Source organism: Saccopteryx leptura, chromosome 3, assembly GCF_036850995.1.
Source record: "Saccopteryx leptura isolate mSacLep1 chromosome 3, mSacLep1_pri_phased_curated, whole genome shotgun sequence".
Taxonomy (NCBI): Eukaryota; Metazoa; Chordata; class Mammalia; order Chiroptera; family Emballonuridae; genus Saccopteryx; species Saccopteryx leptura.
The window spans coordinates 65,866,137-65,889,126 of NC_089505.1; the positions used below are offsets into that span (position 1 = coordinate 65,866,137).

General features: G+C 47.8%; 1 protein-coding gene across 1 annotated transcript in view; it reads left to right on the plus strand.

Annotated features, from left to right (window-relative positions):
* BICRA (BRD4 interacting chromatin remodeling complex associated protein) overlaps window positions 1–22,990 on the plus strand; it is an 81,910-nt gene that overhangs the window by 34,637 nt on the left and 24,283 nt on the right. The window contains exon 2 of the mRNA XM_066373866.1: window positions 21,673–21,773. The gene's annotated coding sequence lies outside the window, so the exon portion shown is untranslated. The remainder of the gene's footprint in view (window positions 1–21,672; window positions 21,774–22,990) is intronic.

A 22,990-nucleotide genomic window follows, 5' to 3' on the forward strand; every position in this document is an offset into this window, starting at 1 on the left:
CAGCTCTGTAACTCTTGCTTTGTGGCCTTGAGCAATGTTCTCCTGCCGGGCGCCCATGAACCAGACATCTGCATGGCCTGTGCAGATGTACAGGTGGCTGTCTGGGGGTCCTTTCCTTTGTGCGGGGGTGTCCTGTTGGGATTGATGGGGCTCACAGGAGTGATGTCACCCCCCCAGAGGGTGTTCTGCACTTTTACCCGGAGTTTTGGTTGTCTTATATTTGAGGTAGCTCCTGGCATGGAGTGGGCAGGGACCACTGGTGTAGACTGACGATTAATTTGCCTCTTGGGTTGGTGTGCCAGGCGGAGGAGGAAGGATAAGTTCTGTAGAGGTGCACCACCTTCTCTCTGGCCCTATTCCCCTGCTGTCCCTCTGTCTTTCTCTGAACTTCTCTTTCCCACACGCGTCTGCCCAGTCAGCACTTCTACTCAGTTCTCCCTTCTGGCCAGCTTTCTGTGTGAGGCCCAACTTCCCCCCACCCCCGTGGCCTTTCATCTCCTCCCCCATGGCCAGGCTTTCTCGGGGTCCCTGGGCCTCACTGCCATCCAAGTGTCTGGTTCCCAGTTTTGAGCCCAGCACCATGGGTCCCTGGTCAACCTGTGTAATAGGTTAAAACCATCATCTCTATATTTTCTGCTTACATTAACATTTTTAAAACAAAATTTACGTAATGTAAAAGTGATCTTTTTTTTTTCCTTTTTGAGAGGCAGGTAGATAGTGAGACAGACTCCTGCATGTGCCCCAGTCGGACTCCACCTGGCAACCCCCATCTGGAGCCCATGTTCTTATCAACCGAGCTATCCTCAGCACCTGGGAGCCGCTGCTCAAACCAATCAAGCCACCGGCAGCGGAAGGGGTAGAGTGAGGAGGAGAAAAGCAGATGGTCACTTCTCTTGTGTGCCCTGACTGGGGATTGAACCTGGGACATCCGTATGCAGGGCCGGTGCCCTATCCATTCAGCCAACTGACCAGACCCCAAAATAACCATTTCAAAAATGTGCATTTCAGCATCTTTTAGTACAGCTCCAATGTTCTGTCTAGTTTTCTGTCTGCCTATATATCTAGCCATTTTTATTGCCCAAAAGGAGTCTCCACACCCATAAGCAGTCACTCCCCATTTCTCCTTCCCACAGCCCCTGGCAACCTCTAATCTGCTTTGTAAATTTACCTTTTCTAGACATTTCATATAAATGGAATCCTATGATAGATATGTCACCTTTTGTTGTGTGCAACTATCTTTAATCATTTTGGTGTCTTTGTGAGCACTTTTTTATGACCTGTCTCATTTATGAGGATTAATTTATTTAAAAGTTGATGGTATAATATATAGATCAACTTACTGAGATACTGAAAAAATATGGGACTTCATTAAGTCAATCAAAGGTACATCACGGTTCCTAACTTATGCCTTGTGAAGACAGCTCGCTTCCTTGACCATCTGTCACCTTCTGCAACTTCAGTGTGTATATTACCTGTCTAGCTTAATCTGTTTTATTTTTAAAATTAGAAAATAAATAGAAATCAATGTTCTACTCATGGAATAAAACAGAACCCAAGACAGAAGCTAAACACATATGGACCTCTGGCACATATGAGGCCCCAGTGGCCACTGGTCAGGTTGATGGTGAAAGGAGGCACTCTTAATAAGCAAAGCTGGTGCCCCCCACCCCAAATGTCATTCCTATGGAAAGAGATGAAATTGGATCTCTACCTCACACCATATACTTGAGATGCTTTAAGGATTCTAAATGAAATACACACTTGGAAACTGTTTATACTTTGGGATCTGAGAGATTCTGAAACAAGATACAAAAAGTGTTGCTGGCCCTGGCCGGTTGGCTCAGCGGTAGAGCGTCGGCCTAGCGTGCGGAGGACCCGGGTTCGATTCCCGGCCAGGGCACACAGGAGAAGCGCCCATTTGCTTCTCCACCCCTCTGCCGCGCTTTCCTCTCTGTCTCTCTCTTCCCCTCCCGCAGCCAAGGCTCCATTGGAGCAAAGATGGCCCGGGCGCTGGGGATGGCTCTGTGGCCTCTGCCTCAGGCGCTAGAGTGGCTCTGGTCGCAATATGGCGACGCCCAGGATGGGCAGAGCATCGCCCCCTGGTGGGCAGAGCATCACCCCTGGTGGGCGTGCCGGGTGGATCCCGGTCGGGCGCATGCGGGAGTCTGTCTGACTGTCTCTCCCTGTTTCCAGCTTCAGAAAAAGGAAAAAAAAAAAAAAAAAGTGTTGCTATGAGGGGAAGACTTGGAGGTCTTAAGCATTTCTTAGGTGATGGCCCCATGCAACTATTTATCTCTCTGAGCAGCCCCTCCCCCTGCTCTGCCCTGGGTGGGGAGTCATCCCTTTTAATAAGGTCATCAGAGGCTTTGGGACCTTCAGAGTACTTTAATGAAAAATGACTTTCACTAGAGAAGGTGCTAGATCAAACAAGAGAGCTTATTTAAAGGTGCGCCTGCCCTTTACATCTTGCCTGGCTTCCCAGTGTGGCTGCTCTCTCCTCCCAACCATCTCAAATTCTGGAGGGCCCTTGGCTCTGCTCTTTCCTTACACCCCTGGCCAAAAGATCTGCAGACCCTGTTGCTCTGCCATCGTATTTGGAATACAGCCACTTTTCACCTCTTCTCTTGTTACCATCGCCTCTTCTCTGGGCTCCTTGCTCCTGTTCTCACCTCCTGCAGTGTGTTCTCCACTCAGCATCCAGAGGGATCCTGTGAAAACCCAAGTTAGACTGTCCCTTCTCTGCTCAGAGCCGTCCCATGGCTGTGGACTCAGCTCTCCAGGCCTCATTGTCTGTGTGACCTTACCTCCTGACTCCTCTTTACCTCCTTTGCTCTTGCTCAGGCAACCCCAGCATGTTTCTGCCCCAGGGCCTTTGCATCTGATGTTCCTTTTGCTTGGAATGCCCTTCTCTCATATTGTTCACATGCTCTTTCCCGCCCCCTGACCCCCCCCCCCCCCCCGCATATCTGTTCAGACTTGACCTCCATGAGGGTGGTCCTGACCACTTCAGCTAAAAAACATGCCCTATTTGTTCCTGTTCCCTCCTGGTCCACCTTTCTCTGTCATCCTTGCTGTCATCTGCTCTGCAGTGTGTTGTATGTCAGCGTGGGACTCCTGTCCATAGACACGACCTCCAGGAGAGCAGGGTTGTCTGTTTTTCTCTCCCCTGTCTCCCCAGCACCTCTGGGTAGCATTTGTCTTTCACTGTAGGGCAGTTAAAGGTCCATGAAGGGTCCTAAGAAGGGAAATTGACATGACTTTATTATTATTTTTTTATAGGGACAGAGAGATAGAGAGAGGGATAGACAGGGACAGACAGGAATGGAGAGAGATGAGAAGCATCAATCATCAGTTTTTCGTTGCAAGACCTTAGTTGTTCATTGATTGCTCTCTCATATGTGCCTTGACCGCGGGCCTTCAGCAGACCAAGTAACCCCTTGCTTAAGCCAGCGACCTTGGTCCAAGCTGGTGAGCTTTGCTCAAACTAGATGAGCCCGCGCTCAAGCTGGCAACCTCGGGGTCTCGAACCTGGGTCCTCCGCATCCCAGTCCAGCACTCTATCCACTACGCCACCGCTTGGTCAGGCTGACATGACTTTAAATAAAATAGATTGCTTTGGCTGCCTAGTGGGACTAGTTCAGAAAGAACTGGAGAGGAAGCAGGAGGCCAGTTGGCGACTCCCCTGCAGCCCTCCACGCACAGAGAGGGGTGGCCAGACAGTGCTGGTTGCAATGCCTAGAGAAGATGGAGACAATTAAGAAAAGGGAAGAGGCTGAATGACTAGGCAGTGGTGCAGCGGATAGAGTGTTGGACGTGGACGACCCAAGTTTGAATCCCCGAGGTTGCCAGCTTGAGCCCAAGGTCACTGGCTTGAGCAAGGAAGGGGTCACTCGCTCTGCTGTAGCCCCCAGTCAAGGCACATATGAGAAAGCAATCAATGAACAACTAAGGTGCCGCAACGAAGAATTGATGCTTTTCATCTCTCTCCCTTCCTGTCTGTCTGTCGTCTCTCTGTTTCTCTCTGTCTCTGTCACCAAAAATAAAAATTAAAAAAAGGAAGAGGGCCCTGTCCAGTTGGCTTAGTGGAAGCGCATGGACCTGGCATATGGACGTCCCAGTCAGGGCACACAGGAGGAATGACCGTCTGCTTCTCCACTCCACCCCCTCTACCTTCTCTCTATCTATCTCTCTCTTTCCCTCCTGCAGCAGCCATGGCTCAGTTGGAGCAGTTTCACCCCAGGCACTGAGGATGGCTCTATGGCCTCACCTCAGGCACTAAAATGGCTTGGTTGCTGAGCAATGGAGCAATGGGCCAGATGGGCAGGGCATCGCCCCATAGGGGGCTTGTCAGGTGGATCCCAGTTGGGGTGCATGCAGGAGTCTTTCTCTCTTGCCTCCCCGACTCTCACTTAAGAAAAAAAAAGGAAGAGGTGGCTTGTTGTGGGGCCATCAAGAGAGAGATAATTCTAGAAGATGGCCCTGCTCTACGATATGGCAAACTAGCTGGCTCAGGGAGGCCTGGTGACAGAAATGTTGAGCAACACCAGACCCCCAACCTAGGTGAATTGGACAGTAATTAGAAAGACTTGTGGAATCTAGGAAGTAAAGTGTTTCCAACACAGAAGGATGGAGGGAAGGAAGGTTGTCTGGGGCCAGCAGATGCTCAGTTTTCCAAGGTTCTTGTCGGCGTTAGAAAGGAGGCAGTGGGGCCCTGGGTGGGTAGCTCAGTTGGTTAGACCATTGTCCCCATACACCAATGTTGAGGGTTTGATTCCCGGTCGGTCAGGGCACATACATGAATCAACCAATGAATGCATAAATAACTGGTACAACAAATTGATGTTTCTCTCTTTTTCTTTCTGTCCCTTCCTCTCTCACTGTAAAATTAATAAGTAAAATTTAAAAAGAAGAAAGAAAGACGATAGTGGGATATCTTGGGAAGCAGCCCAGGCTTCAACGTGCAGGCAATTGGTTTAAATCCCAGCGTTTCCTTTTACCCCTGAGTAGCTTTTTACTTTGTGTGCATTTGGCTGCAAGTAAAAGTTTGCCTGACTAGTGATGGCTTAAGTAATACTAATTTTTTCCCAACAGATTAAATTTTATTTATTGATTTCAGAGAGAGAGAGGAAAGGGAGAGGAGAGAGAGAAAGTGAGAGCTCTATTTGTTCTTTCATTTATTTCATTCATTGGTTGATTCTTGCTCTGACTAGGGAGTGAACCCATAACCTTGACATATTGGGATGACACTCTAACCAACTGATCTACCTGGCCAGGGCCCTCCAGCACATATTTTTAAATTTTACTTTTTGGAATGGTTGGTACATTCCCACGGCTGAAAAGCCAAAAATTATTTTGAAAAATATGCAGCGAAATGTTTCCCTCCCACCTTTGTTCCCATCTGTGAGGTCCACATCCTAGTATTCAGTGTTGAATGCTGTATAGATTCTTCTTAGCTTCTTTAGACATATAAAGGCATTTAGAATATATATTCCTGTATCTTTTTCACGCTCCTTTGAAGCAGATGGTAACATTTTATACACACTATTTACTTTTTCACAAAGCAAATAGTCTTGGAGAGCTTCCCCTATCAGTAGATAGAGAACATCCTTATTTAAAACAAAACCAAAAAATGAATATCTACATTGACATATACAGTCATCGTGCCGCTTAGCAACGGGAATGTGCTTGGAGAAATGTCATTAGTCAATTTCATCATTTCATTGTGATGTTGCACAAACATCACAGAGTGTACAGTAAGTCCTCAGTTAACGTCATAGGTAGATTATGGGACTTTAAGCAAAATTATGTACAATGAAACGAGTTTTACTGTAGACTAACTGATATAAACAAGGCTCAATTTCCTATGGCATCTCATCAGTGTAGTACCAGAACGTTATCTGAGGACCGGCTGCACTTACACAAACCTAAATGGTGCAGCCTACTATTACTGTGATTGTGTGTGGTATACTCCTATAGGTGTGGCAGCACACTAGGTTTGTTTACACCAGCATCCCCACAAACACATGAGTAATGTGTTGCCCTACAACAGTACCATGGTTATGACATCACTCGCTACTTCTGATTCCCCCTCCCCTAGCCTCTGGTGACCACTAATCTACCTTCAGTCTCTAGGGATCTGTCTATTCTGGACATTTCATAGAAACGGAATCCTCCAATACGTGGTCCTTTGTGTCTGCCCTCCTTCACTCAGCATAATGTTTCCAGGGTTCGTCCGTGTTGTGCCGCAATGCCTCAGTACGGCATTCCTGTTTGTGGCTGAATATGATCCCACTATGTGAGGATACCACATATGTGTATCTACTCATCCACTTTTGGATTTTTTCAGCCTTTTGGCTATTATGAATGTGCTGCAGGGGATACTTGTGGGCAAGGTTTTGTGTGAGTGAATGTTTTCATTTCTCATAGGTGTATATGTAGGAGTGAAATTGCTGGGTCATGGCTCTGGCCGATTGGCTCAGTGCATAGAGTGTTGGCCCGGCATGTGGACATCCTGAGTTCGATCTCCGGTCAGGGCACACAGAAGTAACCATCTGCTTCTTTCCCTGTTCTCTCTCTCTTCCCCTCTTGCAGCCAGTGGTTCGACTGGTTGGAGCGTTGGCCTGGGCACTGAGGATAGGTTGGTTGTTTTGAGCATCTGCCCCAGATGGGGGTTGCCTGATGGATCCTGGTCAGGGCTCATGCGAGAGTCTTTCTCTATCTCCCCTCCTCTCACTTTAAAAAAAAATATATATATATATATAAAGAAAAAGAAATTGCTGGGTCATATAGTAACTGTTTTTAACTATTTGAGGAACTGCCCAGACATTTACACAGCAGCCACCCATTTTACGTTTACATTCCCACCAACAGTGAATGAGGTTCTGAATTGCCTGCATCCTTGTCTGGTTTGTTCGTTCGTTTATTTATTTATGGTGAGAGACAGGAAGGGAGAGAGATGAGAAGCATCAACTCATAGCTGCGGCACCTTAGTTCATTGATTACTTTCTCATATGTGCCTTGACTGGGCGGGGGGGTGGGGGCAGGGCTCCAGCTGAGCCAGTGACCCCTTGCTCCAGCCAGCGACCTTTGGGCTCAAGCCAGCAACCCTGGGGTTTATATCTATGATCCCCTGTTCAAGCAGCGACCCCATGCTCAAGCTGGTGAGCTGGCGCTCAAGCCAGTAACCTTGGAGTTTTGAACCTGTGTTCTCAGTGTCCCAGGCTGAGGCTCTATCCACTGCGCCACTGCCTGGTCAGGCTGTCTGCCTTTTTTATTAATAGCCATCCTACTGGGTGTAAAATGGTATCCCTCATAGTTTTGATGCATTTCCCTGATGGCTGACAACGTTGAGCATCTCTCCACACGATTATTGGCTGTTTGTATACCACAACCCTTTTCACAGCTGCATAGTATTCCACTTTAGATGGGCCATAGCTTATTTAACTTGTTTTCTACTGATGGCCAGTGGATGTTTCCACTATCTTGCTGTTAAATATATTTCCATAAAACCTTCCAAGTGTCTAATTTGGGGCGTGTCAGGTTGTACCTGTAGGATATATCCCCATAAGTGAAATCACTGAGTAAAGGATAAATGCATTGTCATCTTGATAGATATTGCCCTAGACATTTGATTCTCATTACTGGCACATTTGTGAACTCACCCACTTGCTAAAATTTCTTTGTAATCCCAAAATGCACACTTGCTTGTAATCTCCAAATCACAGCGGGTCGGGTCATTTGCAGTTATGGCCCTGTGCCTGTTCCCTGCCGCAGTAAGAGGCATGGCTAGCCCTTCTCATTCCAGCTCTTCCTCTGTAAACAAATGTCTTTTTCTTGGTTTATTTAGTGCCACATTGTTCACATTTTTTGTTGGTGATTTAGCCGTTTGAAATGCCCCCCAAGCACAATGCTGAAGGCTGGCTAGCCTTTCTAAGCTCAAGAAGGCTGTGATGTACCCTACAGAGAAAACATGTGTGTGAGAAGCTCCCTTTAGGTGTGAGTGATCGCGCTGCTGGCCGCGTGTTCATTGTGAACAACTCAGCAATATCTATATACATTAAACAAGGCGTCTTATACAGAAACACACATAAAACATGGTGATGTATCGATCGGTTGATGAAAATGTGACCAGAGGCTCACAGGAATCTGTATTGCCCACACGATCAATATAATTCACTGGTCCTAATTCAGTGCTTGTGGGACTTTAGAGAATACAATTGCCACGAATAACAAGAATTGATCGTGTAGGCTGGGTGTTTTGCACACTAGCTGTCCTTTACTGAGATAAGATTATGGGGATAAAATGCACAGGTCTCGAGTACACAGCTTCATGAATGTGATGCGTGTAGTTTTCGCCCAGGTCTAGATATAGAACATTCCCGTCAGCCCATTAGATTCTTTCGTGGACCTTCCTAGTCGGTACTAATACTCCCCTCGTCCCCACCCCCACCCCTCCCCTCCTCCTACCCTCTTAGCGACACACCTCTGATTTTTCCCTTCAGTTTCACTAGAACTTGACATAAAGGGGACCTCACAGTGGGTAGTCTTTTATGTCTGGCTTCCTTTGCCCAGCATGATTCATTTCAGATTTCATCTGTCTGTTACATGTACCAATAATTTGTTCCCTTTTAATGGAATACAACTTTTAAGGTATATTCCATTGTGTGGATAGAGCACAGTTTGTTTATCCACTTACCTGTACCTATCGATGGACACCTGTGCTCTTTCCAGTTTGGGACTTTTGTGAATAAAGCTGCCATGGACATTTTTGTAGAAATGTTTTTGTGGACATTTCTGTTCAGTAAACACCTTTGAGTGGAATAGCTAGGTCACAGTTAGGTGTATGTTTAACCTTAGTTAATCCAGGCTCTCAGCTCTATTCTGGAATGAGACTTTCTAGTAGAAGGCAGCTCCAAGTTGCTGGCCACTGGCTCTGTCTCCTATCGTCTTGACCGTCCCCTCAGAAGTGCAAAATGACCACTGGAGAACCAGCCATTGTCATCAGGCTTCACAGCAGTCTTGGAGTAGGCACAAATAATCTTATTGAATTAAGGCTCTGTCTTTTTGTCCAAATGGCAAAATCTTTCCCATTCCCACACTTGGTTACAAAGGAGGCTGAGAAAAGATGTTTCTGGCAAAGAAAGGGGCAAAGCCTGCACTCGAGAGTTATGCTCTCGGAAGGCTGTGTTGCTGAACGAACTGGATCCAAGTTCTGTTTACCAAGATGTGAGTTTGGGAATGACTGTCGGACCCTCCTGAGCCTGGGAGATGACCCTCTGAGGCCACTTAGTCAGGGGCTTGGACGCTGACTAGGAACTGGTGGTTTGTGTTCGATATGGCAGCAAGAGCCCTGGAAAGAAGACTAAGGAGACAGAAGCTTCTGGAGTAGTGGTTTGGGCCAGTAGCATCAGCACCCCCTGGGTGCTTGTTAGAAATGCGTGTTCTCTGCCCTACCCGGACCTACTCATTCTGAAACCCAGTCTTTTTTATTTTACTTTATTTTATTTTAATTTAATTTTATTTTCCCCCTCCAGTCTTTATTTTAAAAGGCTTGCTGGTGATTCTGGCTCAAGGTCAGGAACGAGTGGGCTGAGACACATGTGGGGGCTGCCAGGGCACTTGTTTCTCTCTGCTTCTCTTTGCTCCATTTCCCCTTGAACTCGAAGCTTTCTCTGTTGCCTAATGCCTGAAAGGTCCTGTGTCCAGTCAACTACTCCTTTTGTTTCCCTCACCCCATCCCCTTGCCTTTGTCAGTCCTTTTCAGAGTTTCCCTGGTTTTTATAAACTAGTAGTAAGAAAAAAAAGAAAATCTAAGCCCTGGCTGGGTAGCTCAGTTGGTTAGGATGTCATCCCGAGGCATCAAGGTTGCGGGTTTGATCCCCGGTCAGGTCACATCCAAGACTCAACCAATGAATACATAAATAAGTTGAACAACAAATTGATGTTTTTCTCTCTCTCTAAAAGAAAAAAAAATCAATAAAGGAAAATAATCTAAAATCTTTGAGGTAGCTGGTTTTCTTGGCAGGCCTGCAGCTTTATAGCGGTAGTTAGATCATTCATGAATGGCAAAAAGAGGAAAGAAGGGGCCCAGCGAACATTGCTGGTGTGTGAGTACCTGTATCAACAGGCCCTTTAGGAGCCGTCCAGGTTTTATAGGTGTATGGCCAGTAGCCACGGCCACCATCACAGCCGCCTGGCCTGTGCAGGTTCGCATTTGATTCGGACAGACGGTAATGAAATAATGGAGCCAAGAACTGGTGGGCCATTATCTTTAATTCTAGCTTGCACCCGACGGGTGAGAAATACACACAGTGGGAAACACTTCCCTTTCCATTTAGGGCTCCCAAAGCCACTGACTTATCCAAGTTTCTTAGAATCAAAGATTTCTACCTCACCAGCCTTATTCACCTCTGTTCCCCATCTCCTCCTCCCTGTACAAACTGGTTTCTCATTCAGCAGTCCACCATCTTGGCTGCCTCTCTTCTGCAATGCTGATGACAGGATCTGAGAGAGAGAGCCCCTCTCCCCCATCTGCCTTATCTTATAGTGTAGAAATTAAAGCCTTATCTGAGGCATAAATGGGATTCCTCATAAGAGTGCACCAGCCCACATCATGTAACAGTCGAAGGTGTGGGGAAAAGTTTAGTTTTGAGAAGATCTTAGTATTAGAAGGATGTTGAAAAGATCTTAGTATTAAAAGGGTGGCAGCCTGACCAGGCAGTGGCGCAGTGGATAGAGCGTTGGACTGGGATGCCGAGGACCCAGGTTCGAGACCCCAAGGTCACTGGCTCGAGCAAAGGGTTACTTGGTCTGCTGAAGGCCCGCGGTCAAGGCACATATGAGAAAGCAATCAATGAACAACTAAGGTGTCGCGAAGTGCAACGAAAAACTAATGATTGATGCTTCTCATCTCTCCATTCCTGTCTGTCTGTCCCTATCTATCCCTCTCTCTCTGTCTCTGTAAAAAATAAATAAATAAATAAATAAATAAAAGGGTGGCAAGGCTTAGTCTTAAAACTAAGCCTTAGGCCAGTGGTAGTCAACCTGGTACCTTCCGCCCACTAGTGGGCATACCGGCTTTCATGGTGGGCGGTAGCAGAGCAACCAAAGTATAAATAAAAAGATAGATTTAACTATAGAAAGTTGTTTTATAAAGATTTATTCTGCCAAACTTAGCGAAAATCTGACATAAAATACTTGGTAAGTAATTATTATTATATGCTTTAACTTGCTGTAACTCTGCTTTATAAATTTTATAAAGTAAAGTTACTTCCCTACTTTATAAATCACCATTGCTGTGGAACCGGTGGATGGTTAGAAAATTTTACTACTGAGATACAAAAGTGGGTGGTAGGTATAAAAAGGTTGACTACCCTTGCCTTAGGCTATAAGGACCTTGCCAGCTTACAGCCTCGCCTCCCACACCCAATGCAAACTATAAGTGAGCAAACATATACATCTTATTTACAAACTTATTTGACCAATAGGGCATGCTTTTTTGTTGTTACACTAACTCAGTGACTTTAGAACTCTTCAGGTCACTCAGAATAAAGATGGTGCAGATCTTTCTTTTTTTTTTCAGAGACAGAGAGAGAGAGTCAGAGAGAGGGATAGATAGGGACAGACAGGAACGGAGAGAGATGAGAAGCATCAATCATTAGTTTTTTGTTGCGACACCTTAGTTGTTCATTGATTGCTTTCTCATATGTGCCTTGACCGTGGGCCTTCAGCAGACCGAGTAACCCCTTGATCGAGCCAGCGACCTTGGGTCCAAGCTGGTGAGCTTTTGCTCAAGCCAGATGAGCCTGCGCTCAAGCTGGCAACCTCGGGGTCTCGAACCTGGGTCTTCTGCATCCCAGTCCAACGCTCTATCCACTGCGCCACTTCCTGGTCAGGCAATGGTGCAGATCTTAATTGCTCCTTACATTGCTCTTTCTCTTCTTTCCCGTAAAGGGGTTGGCATAGGCAAGGAGTTAGCATTTTTTCCGTTTTCCTTTACTGGCTTTCAAATCGACACAGTGCGCCAGTGGTTGCCTGTCCTGGGCAGCCCACTCTCACTGGGACAGCAGCAGGCGCCTCTGTGTGAGGACAGTGCCAGAGGGTGTGAGTGAGGAGAAGGGTTCCTTGCCCCAGTGGGGTGTTGCCCTTATCTAGGTCTCACTGGTTCCAGCAGAACGTCAACTGGATTGGAGGCCCTGTTGTCCCATGTCTGGGTCCCCGTGTGCAGTGAACAGCCTAGACAGCTGTAGATGGTGGTCTGGATATGTACTGTGTACCCAGTACTGATCACACACATCGGTCTTAGAAATTGACATCCTGCATTACTTAGTTTCTTGGGGCTGCCAAACCAAGTACAACAAATGTGGTGGCTTAAAGTAATAGAAGTTTATTCTTTCACAGTTCTGGAGGCCAGAAGTCCAAAACCAAGGTGTGGGCTGGCCTCAAGGCAGTCACAGACTCTGGCTGGCTAGGGGAGGATCCTTCCCCGCCTTTTCCAGCTTCTAGGGGCTCTTGGTTTTGTCACTGTGTCCTTCTAATGTCTGCCTCTGTCCTCACGGCTTTCTCCTCTGTGTGTCTTCTCTTTTAAAAGGTCCCACCCTGTTGGATTTAGGGCTCACCCAAATCATTTAGTATAATCTCATCTTGAGATCCTTAACTTAATTACACCTGCAAAGGCTTTTTCCTCCCAAATAAGGAAGGCCATATTCAGCTACCAGGTCGGTGACATACCTTTCTGGGAGGCCACCAGTCTATGCACTAGAGGCCTTAGAAATAAATACGTCAGCCTGACCAGGCAGTGGCGCAGTGGATAGAGCATTGGACTGGAATGCAGAGGACCCAGGTTCGAGACCCTGAGGTCGCCAGCTTGAGCGCGGGCTCATCTGGCTTGAGCAAAGCTCACCAGCTTGGACCCAAGGTCGCTGACTTGAGCAAGAGGTTACTTGGTCTGCTGTAGCCCCACGCTCAAGGCACATATGAGAAAGCAATCAATGAACAACTAAGGTATCCTAACAAAGAACTAATGATTGATGCTTCTCATCTCTCTCCGTTCCTGTCTGTCTGTCCCTATCTATCCCTCTCTCTGATTCTCTCTCTGTTTCTGTAAAAAAAAAAAAAAGAAAAAGAAATAAGTCATAAGAGCATAAGTTGTGGGCGTTGTGGTACGTTGAGTCTGCTCCACAGTGCCTTGCCCGGTTGGCCCGTCTGGCTGAGCCGTGTGGGAAATGAACTGACTTCTCTGTGGCATTTCAGGCCACGGTAGGGGGCAGAGGGCCTGAGTGGGTTATTGAAGGACTGTGGGGACCTGTACGGAAGGGCACTGCAGAAAGTCGCTGGTTGGGGTTTGGCTGGGAAGCCGGCCAGGCTGTGTAGTTTCCATGAGTTTGGGAGCCTATTGACCTGGGTTGAAATCCTGGCTTTGCCATTCTGCTACCTGGTGACCTTGGAAAATGTAATTAACCCTTTTCTCTGCCTCAGTTTTCTCATCTGTGAAATGGATGTGAGGGTAATGGTATCTGCCACCTAGGACTATTGTGAGAATGAAATGAAACGGAAGAAGCACTTAGAACTGCATCTGGCCCTGTGGGTCTGGCAAAACTTGGCTGTGATGACGAAGAAGGGGATGGAGCAGGAAATGGTGGCAGCCAAGGGTGGAGGGCACAGACCGGGACCACCACAAATGCCTGGCCTCCCAAACTCTAGCCAATCCGGGGGTGGGGGGCTCCTAAGCAGGGGTTGGCCTGGTGGTTGGGCAGGTGAGCTGGTGGCCAGTGAGGAGGCGGGTTGGCACGGAGACACCGAGGCCAAAGGGAGCCTGGCGCACTTTACCCGGTTGTTTGTGCAGGGGATGATTGATGTTCTCACCGGTGGACTTGAGCTCCGGGAAGGTGTGGTGTGTTTGCTCACCATGGGCCTTGGTGCCCAGCACGGGGGCAGGAACGAAGAAGGTGCTGAGTGACTTGTGAATCGGCAGTATTTAAAATGCATAACAGGCAGCAGCTTGTGGGCACCAATCTGGAGTGTCTGGCATGCTGCGGAGGGAGGTCCGTGGGCTCCCTGCTCTGCCTCGTGGTTCCCTTCAGTTGCTGAGTCACAAGGGGTCTCACGTGATTCTGAGCGGGCAGGTGGGGTGCTGGGGGCTGGGAGCAACATTTACTTAACCAATAAGTAAGGAAGTACTTGAGTATTTTAACAATGGGTGCGGCCAGTTATGAGCAATAGTAACACAGACTGGGTGGATGGATAGGAGGAGATGAGAGAAATGGTGAGGCCTAGACCTGGGCAGGAATAGTGGTCGTGGGGAGGAGGAGAGAGACTGAAGAGATGAGGGGGCAGAGTGGGTGAGACTTGGGTGGGTCAGGGGTGTGCGGTCTAGAGGCCCTTGGTCTCTAGAGTGCTGTATCAGCTGCTACGTAACAGCCCCAGATTTAGAGGCTGTTCTGGTTAATATTGCTGTTTAACCAATTACCCCTAATAGAGTAGCTTAAAGCAACAACTGAATTGTCCTCATGGGTTTAATGGGTCAAGAATTTCACATGGAATTTGGCACAGTCGGTCTCTGCTCCACAATGTCTGAGGTGTTGGCCCGGAAGACTTGAAGGCCGGGGCGGGGGCGGTGGCGGGCAGGAGGCTTATCCACACACGTGCTTGGCCCCAGGCTGGGGTGATTCAGTGCCTGCTCATGGTCTCTTCACATAATTGGCTTTGGTGTCCCCCTAGCATGGTGGCCTCAGAGTAGTCAGACTTCTCTCTGATATCTTTCAGGGTAAGTGTCCCAGTGGACAAGGCACAAACTGAATTGCCCTTTGCAACCCAGCCTCAGAAGTCAGAGTGGCGCTTCTGTTGCTCTGTCCTGGTTGATGTGGTCACAGACTCTCCTCCATTCAGAGGGAGTGGCAAGATCGCGCTGGTGAAGATCGCAGGGGATTGGAGACATTGGTGCAGCTGTGTTTGGAAAATGAGATATGCACAGTGGCTGAAAACAAAACCTTGATCCTAATAGTTGGAATCTGTGCTGGGCACTGCTGGGTACTTCTGGTCTTACCTGGGCATCTGTAGTCAGCTGTAGGTCAGCTCTGTAGCTCTGTTTCTACGGCTTGGCTAGCAGTGAGCTCTAGTGACACAGGTGATGGGTGTGTGTCTCTTGTCCTCTAGCAGGCTAACCCGGCTTGTTTACGTGGTAGCTGGACAAAGAGTAAACGTGTGCCAGGGTCTCGAGGCACAGTCACAGTCACAGAAATGCACAGGTCACTTTTGCCACATTGTTGGCCAGAACAAGTCAAAAGGCCAGCCTGAGTTCAAGGGTTGGGTAACAGACCCCGTCTCTTGATCAGAAAAGCTGCAAAGGGTAGTGGGGGACTAGGGAGGTTAAGAGTTCTGACGATCACCACGGTGGTCTTTTCTCCAGATCTCCTCACCATCAGCCCTCCCATTTGGCTGGGCCTCTCTTCTCAATGGATTCACATAGTATAGTCTTTGATCTATAGAAGGCCATCAGAATCCTTGTGACAGGTTGCAAAGTTATAAAAAGTACAAGCTCATCTGACCAGGTGGTGTTGCCTGGGATAGTGTGTCAGCCTGGGATGCTGAGGACCCAGGTTCAAACCCTGAGGTCACTGGCTTGAGCAGAGGTTTATCCTGCTTGAGCGTGGGCTCATCTGGCTTGAGTGTAGAATCATAGACATGACCCCATGATCACTGGCTTGAGCAAGGGGTCACTAGCTTGGCTGGAGCCCCCTGGTCAAGGCACATATAAGAAAGCAATCAATAAATAACTAAAGTGTCGCAAGTATGACTTGATGCTTCTCGTCTTTCTCCCTGTGTGTCCTTGTCTGTTACTCTCTCACTTTCCCCCTCTTACTTAAAATATATATATAAGCTCCTTTATGTCAGATTGTGTCTGACTGCAAATGAAAAAAAACCTCATAGGAGCTTAAACTGTAAGGATTAAGAAGTAAGTCTGCAGGCATGTAGTAATGAGTTGTTAAGAACCCAGTCTTTTTCCCTTTTCCCAACAGTTGTCCTCTGCAGGGGGCCTTATCAGCCTCAGGTTTGTTGCTTCATGGTTGCAATATAGCTGCCACAGCTCCAGTTGTCTCAACTGTATTCAAGGTTGGAAGTGAGGAGCAAAAGACTTTCTCCTTAGAGAAGCTCTGTCTTTACATTGTAGAACAAAAACTTTCTCAAAGTCTGCCACAGTTTTCCCCAAAAGTCACTGAGCAAGAACCCAACCCTATACACTTTGGCTTTTACTATTTGCAGAAAAATATGGCTAACCTAGCTGCAAGTAAGCCTGGGAAAGTGAATGACTGATAAAGGGCATAGCCCTACCACTCACTGGCTCAGTCCAATTATTTTAAAGCTATTTTGACCACAACCCACAGTAGGAAGTACATACCCATACAGACACACATAACTGAAACCAGTGTCACGGGCTAATACTCAAACGCTTAGCACAGCGGTTCTCAACCTGTGGGTCGCGACCCACAGGTTGAGAACCGCTGGCTTAGCACGTTGGTGCCTTTTAATATTTTGTTTTATCCCATTCCATTTAATTAAAAAACAAAACAAAAAAACAACACCCTGGTCACAACGTACTCATTTGATTTCACAACCCTCAATGCCATGCCCCATTGTTTGAAAAAGACTGACTCAGAACAGCCTTTGTTTACATCTTGGGGTTGGCAAGTGTTAGCCTGCGCGGCATCAGGCTTCTGGGAGGAAGACGGGGAGCGGGGGAGGCGGTGTTTGGAAAAGCAGCAGCCAGACTGTCACTTGTCTTCTCATCCTGCTGTTTCCCATCAGCCAGTGACAGTTTTGTCAACTTTCATTTGTACGACTTGCAAACAACTCAAGGGTTACTAAAATTTGTATTGGGGAATTAAAATTTGCCTGTTTCTGGAGCTAATAGGCCTTTTCATTCCTATCCTGCTAAGCCGTCTGGCTTCTGCACAACTCCCAGTGACAACGCAGAACTCCGATCGCATTACAAGTGCGGGAGGAATTCACATGAGTTGCTGGAAGGACACTTTGTCATTGTTGCGTCATGGCTGTTCCTTTGAGCAGCTTGTGGTTTTCAGGCCTGGCTTTTCCTACTTTTTGTAGCAGGTGGTAAGGAATGAGTTTCTTCTGAATCACAGCGTCTGAGTTCAGATTCTGATCCGTAGTGTGGTTTGAGGCAAGTGTCCTGACCCCTCTGAGTCTCTGTTTTCTGGGCTCTGAAACGTGAGTCAACGTTCTTCTCTCCTCACTGGGGCTTGGGAGGAATCTGTGGGTATGGAGTTAGCACAAGCACTGGGGCCATCCAGCTTTTCCAGGTGCATCAGTCAGCTTTGGCCAAGTGATATGCGTTAACAAATGAGCCCCAGGGCTCAGTGGCTTTCAATAGCAAAATCTTGTTCTTGCTATTGTGTGTGCCCTTTGTAGATTGGTGCGACTCTGTCCATGTGTCCACTCCATTCTGGCACTCAGGTGGGAACTATGCAGTGGCTCTTAGAGCTTCTGCTCCCATGTGAACAATTTTAGGTTGGCAACTTTACACAGTAATTGTGTCCCCTGGGAGTCACTTTTTCAGAAGCTTTTTAGTATGTATGTGTTGAGGTGAAGGGCATTTATTGCCTTCCTTGGTGCAGAACCACTGGGCATGCTCCCCAAGGTCAAGGACTGCATCTGCTTTTGCTCATGACAGTATCCTTAGCTCTCCCCATCCTGGACACATAGTAGGCATTGCATAAATGCCCTTTCCACCAGGCCACTCTGTAAGTGAATGAATGGGTTTGTTTTACTTCCTCTTCAGATTCATTTCACAAATATTTGCTGAGTTCCTACTGTGCTGACACTGGGTGTCCCACAAGGCATGAAGCTGGTAAACGTCCCTGCCCTTGGTGTGTGTGGGGGATACAGTAAACAACCAGACAATCAGACATGTGATATTTGGTAGTAAAGTATTTTGGTAGTTACTAGTTTCCCATTATGGAAAATTTCAAATGTGCACAAAGTAGAGAGAATAGTAAAACATGGACGCCCCCCCCCCCCCAAATCAACCAACCCCACCAGTTTTTACTTTTCTAACATTCTTACCGACCAATGTGGTCCAGTGGCACTTTCTATGACGGAATTGCTCTATGTGTGCTGTCCCGTCCGGTGGCCACTGGCCACATGGAGCTGTTATCAAGCACTTGAAAAGTGGCTTATCCTGGCCAGTTGGCTCAGTAGTAGAGCATCAGCCAGCGTGTGGAAGTCCCAGGTTTGATTCCCAGTCAGGGCACACAGAAGTGCCCATCTGCTTCTCTACTCCTTCCCCTCTCTCTTATCTCTCTGTCTGTCTGTCCTCCCCTCCTTCAGCCATGGCTCAAATGATTTGAGCAGGTTGGCCTTGGGCACTGAGAATGGCTCCATGGGCTCACCTCAGGCACTAAAATAGTTCAGTTGCCAAGCAACAGAGTAGCCCCAGATGGCAGACCACCCTGATGGATGGCTTGCCATGTGGATCCTGGTCGGGCTCATGTGTGGAGTCTGTGTCTCTGCCTCCCTGCCTCTCACCTTCTCACTTAAAAAATAAATAAAGGAAGGAAGAAAGAAAAAAAAGAAAAGTGGCTTACATGACTGAGAACTAAATGTTTAATTTCATTTAATTAATTAATTTTTATATAAGTATTTTTATTTAAAACTGATATATCTAATTGTTCTTACTTTTCCATTTTTAAATTGTGTCAAAATACATGTTACATAAAATTTACCATCTTAGCCAATTTTAAGTGTACAGTTCAGTGGTGTTAAGTACGGTCACTTTGTTGTGCAATTATCACCACCGCCCATCTCCAGGGCTCTTCATCTTGCAGAACCAAAACTGTGCACCCATTAAAATCATTCCCCAGTCCTTCCCCTCCCCCAAGCCCCTGGCAGCCACTGTTCTGCTTTCTCTGTCTGTTTGTACCTCAAAAATGAGATCAGGTAACATTTGTCTTTTCATAACTGGCTCATTTTACTTAGCGTAATGTCCTCCTGGGTCCCCCGTGTTGTAACCTGTGTCAGAACTGCCTTCTTCAATCGTATTTCATGGTCTGTACACACCACGTGTTGTCGATCCATTCATCTGTTGATGGACAGTCAGAGCTGTTTCTGCGTCTTGACTGTTGTGCATAATGCTGCTGTGAACATCAGCGTAAATATCTCTTCAAGACCCTGCTTTCAATTCCTTTGGATGTACACCCAGAAGTGGAATTGCTGGATCATGTGGTAATTCTATTTTTAAGTGTTTGAGGAACCGCCAAACTGGTCCCCACAGCAGCTGCGCCGCACAGCGCTCCCCCCGGCATGCACAGGGTTCCAATTTCTCCTTGTCCCCACCAGCACTCGTGATTTTCTCTGTGGCTGTGTTTCCCTGACGATTAGGGACATCAGTCATATTTTCATGTGCTAATGACCGTTTGTGTATCTTCTTTAGAGAAATGTGTATTCAAGCCCTTTGCCCTAATTTCACTTTAACTTGAACTGAAATGTACAAAGCCGCATGTGGCTGCTGGCTGCCATCTTGGACAGCGTGGTCTATATGCCCCCCTCATACCCACAGCTGGGTTATTTTGCAGGAAGTCACAGACATTCTATCAGTTTTCCCCTAAATATTTCAGGATTTATTTCTAAAGGGTAAGGATTCTAAAGAAAAAAAAAATAACAGTGTCATTATTGCACCTAGAATCTTAATAACAATTCCTTAGTCTCATCAAAGATCCAGGCAGTGTTCAAATTCACCCTGCTCACCAATACATCATCACAATGTGGATCAGTTCCCTCCCTCCATCCATTGCTCTGATGTTACCACCAGAATAAAAACACATGGATAAAAAGTTCTCGAGAAGTCTGGAGTGTCGTAGAGACATTCACCTACGGACAGGTTTGGAGAAGCCTGCTCAGGAAGCATCCCCTCCTGGCTGATTGAGCTGGTGGGAGGCTCACAGAGCTTGGCCATGCCCGCCACTCCCTTGAAACACCCTTGGGTGCTTGTGAATGCCTCCAGGCCAGGGCAGCATCCCTGGAATCTAGGTGGGACACTGGGTTTTGTGACAACTGCTTTCTAGATCTTTCTGGGGTGAGGACGAGGGGAAGTGGGTCCATGCTCAGTTCCTCCCCCCCAAACACCTTGATCACTTCGAATCTGTCCCTCCACACTGCATTCCTCAAATGATAACAGAAGCCTAGAGACCATGTCACCTAGTCTTATCTTGATATTTTTGTCATATTTGCTTCATATCTTAAAAGAAACAATGCAATGAGCATCCTCTGTGGGATAGCGGTTAAACAGAGGGCAGGGCCCTGGAGTGAGCCTGCCTTGGCTCTGATCCCAGCCTGGCCACTGCTGGCTCAGGGATTTCAGGCGTACTGCTGACCATCCTGAGCCTCAGTTTTCTCATCTACAGAATGGGGCTAATCAAAGCCCCACCTCATAGGGATTAGGGAAAATGAAATGGGTTAATATGTGCAGAATGCTTAAAACTGGTTCCAGCACACAGGGGGCCCGCAATCAGAGTGACTCTTCGTCGTCAAAGCGGAACCTCATGATTCACAGATTCTGTATTTGTGAATTTGCCCACTCGCTAACATTTGTTACCCCCAACTCTCAATACTCATGCTGCTTTCCCGGTCACTTGCAGACATGTGCAGAGCCATGCAAAACCCAAATCACACATGTGTCCACCTGAAGTCACTGTTGTGGCCACCCAGCCTGGTTTTGAAGCCCTGTCTAGTGTTCCCAAGGTCAGGATGGCTGGGGTGTGCCCGGCAGAGATAAGACCTGCATTAGAGAAGCTTCGTTCAGGCACAAGTTAGTGACGGTGCTGAGAGCAGCTGTCAGCTGTGTGTTGTGTTAATGAACCAGCAATTATATTGTATACAGTGTCCTAAAACAGGGTCCCACAGGATCGATCGATGGAAATGTGACAGGAGACTTGTAGGAATGCAGTCCTTTGTAGGTGATGCATCATTTGCTAATTCGGTGTTCATGGCAACCCCTAGAGCAGGGGTTGGGAACCTTTTTGGCTGAGAGAGCCATGAACGCCACATATTTTAAAATGTAATTCCATGAGAGCCATACAACGACCCATGTACGTTAGGCATTATCCAATAAAAATTTGGTGTTGTCCAGGAGGACAGCTGTGATTGGCCACCCGCAACCATGAACATGAGCGGTAGGAAATGAATGGATTGTAATACATGAGAATGTTTTATATTTTTAACATTATTATTTTTATTAAAGATTTGTCTGCGAGCCAGATGCAGCCATCAAAAGAGCCACATCTGGCTCGTGAGCCATAGGTTCCTGACCCCTGTTCTAGAGCATGAGTACCACAGATTACTAGAATTGACTGTATTTTGTCAAATTGATATCCCAGTAAAGGGTACTGTACAATGTTATATACTATTGTGTCGTTATGTGAATATACTATACTATATATATGTACGTATGGTATAGTATCTGTCTACATATTATATGTATAGTGTTGTTTTATGTGATTTTAAACTTGTGTTTGACCTCTTCTTTTAACATCGTGTCTTTAGCCCTTCCTGTCTCTCTTCTGTCTTTCCCTCCCCTGACTCACTATCCGCCCCCTGGGCTACATCTTTCTCCTTTCACTGACTTTTGTCACTCACAGCCTCTCTCTCATTCTCTCTCCACAGCTGGCCCCCAAAAGGACACTCCTCAAGTCCCCGGCTGGGGGCCCTGTGTAGACCTGGAGCGGACACCCCCTCCTTCCCTTCATGATTCGTTTGTAGCGCAGGTAACCAATGGAGGGTCCCCGTGCCTCCCTGCAGGGGCTGCTGGCCCTCTGTCCACCCCCCCTGGGCCCGTCTAGGCCCCAGACTGGGAAGTAACATTCCTTCGTGGCAGAGCCTGGCGTAGTAACAGCTGCAGCCCCTCCCCTCCAGCCCAAGACCCTGGCTCACTTGGGCCGCCCCTTGCCCCATGCCAGCCACAGGCAGGCTCTTCTTCCCTGTCCTCCGTGTTCCCTGGCTGGGTCTGTTCCTCACCCCTCCCCATGGCAGGTTGAGAAGGGCGGGGGCATGGAGGCTAGGACCTGGTGACAGTATGGGTGGGGCAGGAGTGTGGAGTCACAGGTACTTCACCACTGTGAAGGGAGGCCAAAGCCCAGGAAGGGCCACTTTGGGGATAGAACCGTGGCCAGCTCCGGGAGGGTGATTGGCACGCAAGGGTCTGGGAATGGGTGTGTCTCTATGAGGCTGCCCTGTTGGAGACCTGGCCTTGTTCGCTGGGCCCCAAGAGGTATATGTGTGTACGTGCTGTGAGCCCTGAGAAGCACATGTACCGTTTCAGGCCACATGCTTGCTTCTGGCAAGAGTGTCTGCCTTCACCGGCTTCTCCCAGACACTGTTCGGAAAAGACCCTCGCCCAGTATGGGAGGTCCCCACTGGCTCCCTGATATCACAGACTGCTGAGCCTATAGGAGCTGGGGTGGCGACTGGGAGGTCTCAGTGTCGTTCAGAGAATGCTGTCAGGGTGAGGGGTTGTGAAGCAGCTGGGGGCGTAAGTGAGGTTTTGCATGTGTGGGGTGCTGTGGTGGGAAGAGGAGTCCACAGTCACGGCATCCTCAGAGAGGTTCAGGAGCCCGTCCAAAAAGGGGGGACAAGAGCCCCATGGCTCCGGGCTCCTGCACTGAGGTGTGACTTCTCTTTGTGTCCTCTAAGCATCACTGGAAGGAAGGATGGGGCAGTCTTTTGTGTGCTGGAGGAAGAGAAAGATGGATGTTTGAATGGCATTTCGCCAGGATGTGCGGGTGGAAGCTTGGAGGAATGGAGGGGTGTTTGGGAAGGTGGAAGGTCAGGTGGGTTGGGGTCGATGGGCAGATGTGGAGGGCTTCAGTTCCCTCATTTGTAGGATGGGGCTAATGGCATCTCTCCCCATCCCTGGGGTTCTTGGGTCAGGGCCTGGGGCAAGTGCTAGACACTCTTAGCTGTCCCCATCCTCATCCTCATGCCA